Here is a 9,415-nt window from a genome sequence, read left to right as displayed (position 1 = left end):
TTCTTTGCCTCGTAGGGTTTGGAGACGGTTCTCAGATGACACTAGTAGGAAAACGCTTATAGGCGATCCTTATTTCTGTGGCGCACCAAAAAAAATGCGCCACAGAAAGTTATTTTGTGGCGCACCAGGCACGGTGCGCCACAGAAATAGCTTAATTTTGTGGCGCACCAACAATCCATGCACCACAGAAATGAGGTGGGGTCAGCCCCAATCATTGGTTTCACTATTTCTGTGGCGCACAGGACCACGTGCGCCACAGAAATAAGACATTCAGTGGCGCAAATTCCTCGTGCGCCACTGAATTAAGACTTTCTGTGGCGCACGAGGGATGGTGCGCCACAGAAACTACACATTTCTGTGGCGCACATGAGATCCATGCGCCACAGAAGTTCTTTTTGGCTCCCCACGCAACTCCACCACCCCCCCCCCCCCCCCCCGTGGATCGCCTTTTTTACCTCTATAAAAAATAAAAGAAATAGATAGAAATTTCAAAAAATAAAATCCTTGGAGATTCCCATGTATTATGTCATCTTTTACCACTGAGAATTAACAAACAATAATTTCGACTTTTTTTGCAAAATTGCGTGGGGAAATCATCAAACTGGATTTCTGGTTGCATACGAACTCGAAAAAAAACCGCATAATATATCAAAATGATCCCACGAAAATTCTACATCCGAATTCTTGTCACTTTATAGCAGTAGCAGTAGTGAAATAAAAGCAGCAGAGTAACAGAGACAGCAGTAATGATTATAGTAAACAGCAGAATTAAAATACTGTAGGCATGGGGACGGATAACGGGCGTTGCATGGATGAGAGAAACTCATGTAACAATCATAGCAGGGCATTTGCAGATAATAATAAAACGGTGTCCAAGTACAAAGCAATCAATAGGCATGTGTTCCATATATAGTCGTACGTGCTCGCAATGAGAAACTTGCACAACATCTTTTGTCCTACCAGCCGGTGGCAGCCGGGCCTCAAGGGAATCTACTGGATATTAAGGTACTCCTTTTAATAGAGTACCGGAGCAAAGCATTAACACTCCGTGAACACATGTGATCCTCACATCACTACCATCCCCTCCGGTTGTCCCGATTCTTGTCACTTCGGGGCCATTGGTTCCGGACAGCGACATGTGTATACAACTTGCAGGTAAGATCATAAAACAATGAATATCATGATGAAACAATAACATGTTCAGATCTGAGATCATGGCACTCGGGCCCTAGTGACAAGCATTAAGCATAACAAGTTGCAACAATATCATCAAAGTACCAATAATGGACACTAGGCACTATGCCCTAACAATCTTATGCTATTACATGACCAATCTCATCCAATCCCTACCATCCCCTTCGGCCTACAGCGGGGGAATTACTCACACATGGATGGGGGAAACATGGCTGGTTGATGAAGAGGCGTCGGTGGTGATGATGGCGATGATCTCCTCCAATTCCCCGTCCCGGCGGAGTGCCAGAACGGAGACTTCTGGCTCCCGAGACGGAGTTTCGCGATGTGGCGGCGTTCTGGAGGCTTGCCCGGTTGGACAATTTTTAGAATCTCACGCATAATATATCGAAATGATCCCACGAAAATTCTACATCCGAATTCACCAGGGCTTGCCCGGTTGGACAATTTTTAGAATCTCCAAATTCGAAAAGAGTAAAAAGTTACGGCCAGTTAAAGTTTTTTTGCTGCAAAATACAAAAAAAGAAAAAAAATTATGTGGCGCACCTAGTGCCCGTGCGCCACAGAATTAACGTCCAAAAAAGAAAAAAATTTATGTGGCGCACCTAGTGCCCGTGCCCGTTCTGCCCTCCTCCACTTCTCCTCCACTTCTTCTCCACTTCTCCTCACTACTCCTCCACTTCTCCTCACTTCTCCACTTCTCCTCCACTTCTTCTCCACTTCTCCTCACTTCTCCACTTCTCCTCCACTTCTCCTCCTCCTCCTCCTCCACCACCACCACCACCACCACCACCACCACCACAACCGGCGACTACTCCGGCGACCTCCTCCTCCTCCCCCTACTCCGGCGACCTTCTCCTCCTCCTCCTACTCCGGCGACCTTCTCCTCCTCCTCCTCCTCCTCCTCCTACTCCAGCGACGACGACCTTCTCCTCCTCCCTCCGGCGACCACCTCCTCCTCCACCACCTCCTCTTCCTCCTCCACCACCTCCTTCACCACCACCACCTCCTCCACCACCACCTCCATCACCACCACCACCACCACCTCCTCCATCACCACCACCACCACCACCACCACCACCACCACCACCCACCCACCCACCCACCCACCTCCGGCCGTCCTCCTCCTCCGGCCTACCTCCTCCTTCACCCACCCACCCACCTCCGGCTACATTCCAGCGAAATTTAAAAAAAATTAAAAAAATTCGGCGGCCCCAGATCTAGATCTAGATCTGGCTGCCATTTTTTTTTGAATTTCAAAAAAAAATTCTGTGGCGCACCACCGCCGGTGCGCCACAGAAATAAGACTTTCTGTGGCGCATGGGCCGATGCGCCACAGAAACCTTATTTTTGTGGCGAGAATTCTGTGGCGCACCGCCCATGCGCCACAGAATTGATTTTTGGTGCGCCACTGATGAGCCTTTTCCTACTAGTGTGAAAGGGTCGGTGAATTCAAAAAAGAGCTACAATTCATGCGGTCAGTGGCTGCGACTAGGGATATTCAGCCACCGGGGACCAATCTATGTGGATACTATGTTTGTGAGATGATCCGGAGATACACCTCTGAGCGGGTTCCTTGTGATAACAATGAGAAGAGGAATAACCTCCGGAAGATGCTTAGTCCAGAAGCTCGCTTCCGACCACTTCAAGAGGAACTAGCTGGATGGTTCACGAGGGAAGTCATCGATCCTAAAGGAGAACACTATGTAGAGGACGTAGAACTTCATATGCATTAAATTATGTATGGAAACTTGTTCAAAATTGTATATGATCATCCGATGATATTGAATATATATTGTATATTCCTCTTGAATTCTTTTTGGTTCTAATTTCAAAGTTGTTTGAAATTGTACATTCATATGCATGTATGTAGTACCGTAGAATATGTGAAACTCCTTCAAAACTAAAATAAAACATAAAAGAAATAAAACAATACAAATTAAAAAGAAACCAGGTTTAGGGAAGGGGGGCTAAAACCCTAAACCTGCGGCGGCCTTTGGTCGCGGTTGGCCAGAAGAACCGCGACTAAAGGTCCTCCGCCCCAACGGTCGCCTGGCGCCCACGTGGACGGGCCTTTAGTCGCGGTTCGTAAGCAACCGCGACTAAAGGGGGGGCTTTAGTCGCGCTTATTTAATCCCGGTTGCGCAACCGGTATTAATGGAGGTTGCGAACCGTGACTAATGGACCTTTTCCACCAGTGATTCAGCACTTTATTGATCAAATAACATCAATACAAAGTTTCTCACGGATGCACTCCGGAGCAGAATCACGAAAGTAAACACTAACAAGAAGTTCAGCTCGACGAGCTAGGATGTGTGCTGAATTATTACACAAACGACTAACATGACAAAACGTCACCGACGAGAACAAGCGAGCAAGGATTTTAATGTCCTCGATCACCACTCCAAACAGGGACCGATCCCTACCAGGGGCCTTGATCCGCTGAATAACCGACAAGCAATCGGACACAATGATGATCTTGTCCAAACCTTCATCTCGAGCAAGGGCGACTGCACATCTCACCGCGTGTGCTTCTGCTATTTCTGGCATCATGATCTGATTAAGAACCTGACTGTGTGCAGCCAGGAAATCACCATTGTGGCTCCTGATCACCACGCCGACCCCCATCCGAGACGAAGAAAAGAACAAAGCTGCATCAACATTAACAACAACCGTACCTTTCGGTGGCGGAGACCAAACTGGAGTTGAAGAAGAGGTCTCACGTCTTTGGCTGGTAGACTGTTTAAAGAGGTGCAGCATGATCATATCAATATAAGCCTTAATCTGTTCAGCAAGGCTACGGGGATGCTTCAACTGTTCATCGTTGCGAACCGCGTTCTGAGCGTCCCAGATGTGCCAAATAGTCACCGTCATTGTGACCAGAGCTTTATCATCCGCTCTTCCCAAGAGGTCAAAAACCCAGGCCTTAGCTGTAGTGAAGCCGCGCCTAGCAATCTGACATGGGAACTTGCCCTTTACCGCACGCCAGACCTCCCTAGCATAAGGGAAGAAGAGCAGTGTATGCTCCACTTGTTCTTCTCGGCCGCAGAAGAGACACGCCCCTGAAGCAGGAATCCGACGGCGAAGAAGTTGCGTGCCCGACGGTAAGCAGTCATGGGCAAATCGCCAGAGGTTTATCTTCATCTTCCCTGGCACCTGAATGTTCCAGAGATTCTTCCAACGCAAAGACTCCTCCGTGAGGTCGGAAGGAATGCCGTGTCCTGACCGACTGTGCTTACGAAGGAACTGTTGCGTCCTTGCAAGGTTGTATGCAGAACGCACGGTATAAACCCCAAACCGGGCATGCGGCCAAGTCATAAAACCATCACCACCATGATGACTCAGAGGGATCACCATGATCTTCTCAGCCACAGGATAAGCAAAGAAACGCCTGATCATATCCTCCTTCCATGACATAGAAATAGGGTCCAGTAGAGTAGCTACAGAAGCATCTGCGGGCAGCGGCAACAAAGTGGATAAGCCTTCTGAGGGAACCCCTGGGATCCAGTTATCTGTCAAGATCCTCGTGTTCTCGCCGTTGCTAATACCCCACCGCACACCCTGGACCAAAAGCTCCATCCCAAAAAGAATGCTACGCCAAGTATAGGAAGAGGTACGAGGCCGTGCAGCATTCCAGAAATCAGTGTCTGGGTAGTACCGTCCCTTTAGGACACGAGCACATAGAGTATCAGGTAGAGTTAGGAGACGCCAACACTGTCGTCCCAACATTGCCTTGTTGAAGAGAACCATGTCACGGAAACCCATCCCACCAAAGGATTTGGGTGTAGATAACCAATCCCATGATTTCCAGTGCATTTTCTTCTTCCCATCCTCAAACCCCCACCAAAAGTTTTCTATTGCCTTTCTGATGGTTGAACAGACACCCACCGGCACTTGGAAACAGCTCATGATGTAGGTAGAAATGGCCTGAATCACCGCTTTGATCAAAGTCTCCTTCCCCGAACGAGACAACGACCTGTCTGAATAAGTGTTGAGTCTCTTCCAGGATCTATCAGAGAGGAAGCGGAAGCAACCAATGGGGGCCCGACCCACCTCCGTAGGCATACCAAGGTAAGACTCCTGGAGCGCTTCATTCCAAACGCCAAGTTGATCCATGAAATTATGTTTGACCAACTGCCCACAGTGATTGCCGAAGAAAATCGTGGACTTATCCAGGTTTATCTTCTGACCCGACCCCTCACAGTATAGTTTCAGGGTGGCCTGAAGAGCATCAACACTCGTCTGATCGCCTCGGGCAAAGAAAATGCTATCATCGGCAAAAAGAAGGTGATAGATGGCAGGGCCAGAACGGCCATTAAGAATGCCTTGTAACTGTCCTGCCTCCTCCTGTTGATGCAATAAGCATGATAAACCCTCCGTGCATAGCAAGAACAAATAGGGACTGATGGGATCACCTTGTCTTATGCCACGTGTGGGTATCACCGGTTTTGTGACATCACCATTGACTTTCACTGCATAGCGAACCATAGTGACACATCTCTGTTATCACCATATCACCAGAATTTGACCGAGTCAGAGGTGGGCCGCGATCAAGATGGACTTGAAGAATATACTTGGAAGAAATACGTGAATCGGCCTGTTATGCAAAGTTTGGGCTAGTGTGCCCGTGTATCTGTAACATAGTAGATTACGTGTCGGTTAGTTAGAGTTTGCCTCGTGCACGGTTGGGATTATTCCCACGTTAGAAAGTCTACGGACTATAAATATGTATCTAGGGTTTATGAAATAAACAACAACCAACGTTCACCACAAATCAATCTCGGCGCATCGCCAACTCCTTCGTCTCGAGGGTTTCTTCCGGTAAGCATCATGCTGCCTAGATCGCATCTCGCGATCTAGGCAGCACAGGCTTATTTCGTTGTTCATGCGTTGCTCGTACTGAAGCCTTTTTGATGGCGAGCAACGTAGTTATCTTAGATGTGTTAGGGTTAGCATTGTTCTTCGTATCATATGCTGTCGTAGTGCAACCCGTATACATCTAGCCGCCCTTACACCTATCTTAGGTGTAGGGGCGGCACCCCGCTTGATCATTATTTAGTAGATCCGATCCGTTACGGTTGTTCCTTGTTCTTCAAGGATTAGTTTAATATCTGCAATAGTTAGGCCTTACAAAGGGTTGGAGGATCCAGCGGCGTGTAGGGTGTAGTTTGCTAGCCCTAGACAGGATGTTCCGAGGATCAACCTCGTGTTGGTTTTTAGGCCTTGTCTAGGATCGGCTTACGATCACCGTGCGCGGCCGCGAGGCCCAATCGTGAGTAGGACGTTCCGATTATGCGGTGAAAACCCTAAATCGTCGTAGATCGTTTTAGCTTTATCTTGATCAAGCAGGACCACCATATATTCGTACACCTCGTGCGAATCATGGGTGGATCGGCTCTTTGAGCCGATTCACAGGATAACCTGAGAGCCGATCGAGGCTCGTATTTAATGTTTACGTGTATGCCATGCAGGAAACTAAGCGAGGCATCTCCATCACCTTCCTGACCAGGTATAGGTCAGGTGGCACGCCCTTGCACCAGCATCGGACGTGCGTGCCGGAATCTTTGCGGGCCGTCGCTCGGAGGGACCAGGGCCAGCCGCAGCCCTAAGTTGTTCCCGGCTCTCCTGTGTTGCCCGTCGTTGCTCGCCGGTGGATTTCTGACCGCAACACATTCTGGCACGTCCGGTGGGACAATCTTCGACATCAACCACATCGCCATCTACATCTGAGATGGCGGACGGCACTCCAGTCACGTACGAGGATCTGACCGACGAGCTCAAGAAGAAGTATGACGAGGTCAAAGCTATCCTCGAGGCCGACCTCATCGGCTCTTTTCACAGAACCCGTTCGCATGGCATCAGGTGGAAAGGGTTCTCACCTGAAGGCGCGCTCGATGGAGTGGACCTGTCCGTCCCGACAGAAGAACGCACCAGGTCCCTGCGTCAGGAGATTGGCTACATGGTGACTCACTCGCTGCATCGCCATTCTGAGAGCCTGGTGAATACTTTGGAGCGTGTCGCTTTTCGGATGATCCAGGAAATCATGAGGCATCAGTACTCTCCGTCAGGACCAGCTCTCGGGACCTACCAAGGAGAGGTGCCACTCCAGTCCCGTCCACCGTTGTCATTCGCATTGGCAGCACCAGAAGTGCCGAATTCACCGGCATACGCCGTTGACATGGTGGAAGACATGTACCCTGGGAGGTGCCAGCCAAGATACTCATTCAACATCAACATGGTAGAACTGGGGCACCGCCCTGGTAAGGGTAGAGACGAGGGCAGCTGCTCTCATGGCGAAGATAAGGAGGAAGCTGTTCCACGCGATCGGCCCCGACACTGCCAAAAGATCCTGGTGATGATCAAGATGAAGGCCGATTCTAGCGATCGGCCCGTATTGTCCGTACCACCTGCTCTCCCAGTATGTGGCGTTGACCTCACAGGTGACGGAAAGCTAGGGTATGGGTTTACATCGGCTGATGAGCTAGAGGAAGTCGACATCGGTCCTGGGGATAAGCCGCGACCAACTTTTATCAGCAAGAAGTTAGATCCACAGCTCAGGGGTCAGATGATAGCTCTGTTAAAAGAATACCCAGAGTGCTTTGCATGGGATTACACAGAGATGCCTGGGTTGGACAGGAGCATCATTGAACATCGGCTCTCCCTTAAGAAAGGATTTCGGCCGTTTCAACAACGAGCACGTCAGATGAGGGCCGAAATTCTGGAAGAAGTCAAGAAAGAGATCGAGAAGATGTTGGCCGCCGGGTTCATCAGGCCATGCAGGTATGCTGAGTGGATCTCCAGTATCGTTCCTGTAGAGAAGAAGGACGGCCGATGGCGTGTGGCCATCGATTTCCGAGATCTCAACAGAGCCACTCCAAAAGATGAGTATCCGATGCACGTGGCGAGAAACATTGATCAATGCACTGCTGGCCACAAGGTGTTGAGCTTCATGGATGGCAACGCCGGCTATAACCAAATCTTTCATGGCTCCGGAAGATATACACAAGACCGCATTCAGAGTACCGGGGCGATAGGCTTGTTTGAATATGTAGTCATGACCTTTGGGTTGAAGAATGCTGGTGCAACGTACCAACGAGCCATGAATTATATATTTCACGATCTGATCGGTAAGTTGGTGGAAATCTACATCGACGACGTGGTAGTCAAATCTGTCTCCATGGAGGGACACTTGGATGATTTACGACGCGTCCTAGACCGAACTCGGAAGTTCGGACTGAGAATGAATCCGAAGAAGTGTGCTTTTGGTGTGACGGCTGGTCAGTTCCTAGGTTTTCTGGTCCATGAACGGGGAATTGAGATCGGCCTGAAAAGTCAAGAGGCGGTGCGTACCATGCAGCCGCCCACCACGAAGAAGGAACTCCAACGTCTCATCGGCAAGATCAATTTTGTCCGACGATTCATCTCTAATCTGTCAGGACGAATCGAGCCATTCATGGCACTGGTGAAAACTAAATCTGATGACGAGTTTCACTGGGGGGCAGAAGAGCAGCAGGCGTTTGATGAGATTAAGCGGTATCTGACGACGCCGCCTGTGCTAGTTCCGCCCCAACAAGACAGGCCGTTCTACATCTACCTATCAGTGGCTGACACGTCCATCGCTTCGGTGGTGGTGCAACTTTACAAGGGTGTTGAAAAGGTCGTTTTCTACCTCAGCAGAAGGATGTTGGACGCAGAGACAAGGTATCCTGAGGTCGAGAAGCTTTGCCTCTGCCTGTTCTTCACCTGCACCAAGCTTCATCACATCCTTTTGACGGCAGAGATCATCGTCATATGCAAGTCAGACGTTGTCAAGCACATGCTGTCGGCCCCTGTTTTGAAAGGCCGACTTGGTAAGTGGATGTTTGCGTTGTCAGAGTTCGATCTTCGGTATCAGCCTGCGAAAGCAGTCAAGGGGCAAGCGTTGGCCGATCTCATAGCTGAACGGATCAGTACCAATATAGCAGCACTGTCTATACGTGCATGGGCTATGTTCTTCGATGGATCGGCTTGCGACGGTGGTTGTGGCATCGGCATTCTGCTCGTGTCGCCTCGGGGGGCAGCATACTCCTTTTCAATCAGATTATCTACCCCTTGCACCAACAATGTCGCGGAATATGTGGCGGTGCGTAAGGGAATGGAGCTGTTACTGGAAGCCGGGGCAGAAGCAGTAGAGCTTTTTGGAGACTCCAAGTTGGTGATTAACCAGCTCACGGATGAATATAAG

Source organism: Lolium perenne, chromosome 7 (genome assembly GCF_019359855.2).
Source record: "Lolium perenne isolate Kyuss_39 chromosome 7, Kyuss_2.0, whole genome shotgun sequence".
Classification (NCBI taxonomy): domain Eukaryota; kingdom Viridiplantae; phylum Streptophyta; class Magnoliopsida; order Poales; family Poaceae; genus Lolium; species Lolium perenne.
The sequence above is the reverse complement of the archived record's forward strand: the minus strand, read 5'-3'. Positions refer to the sequence as shown.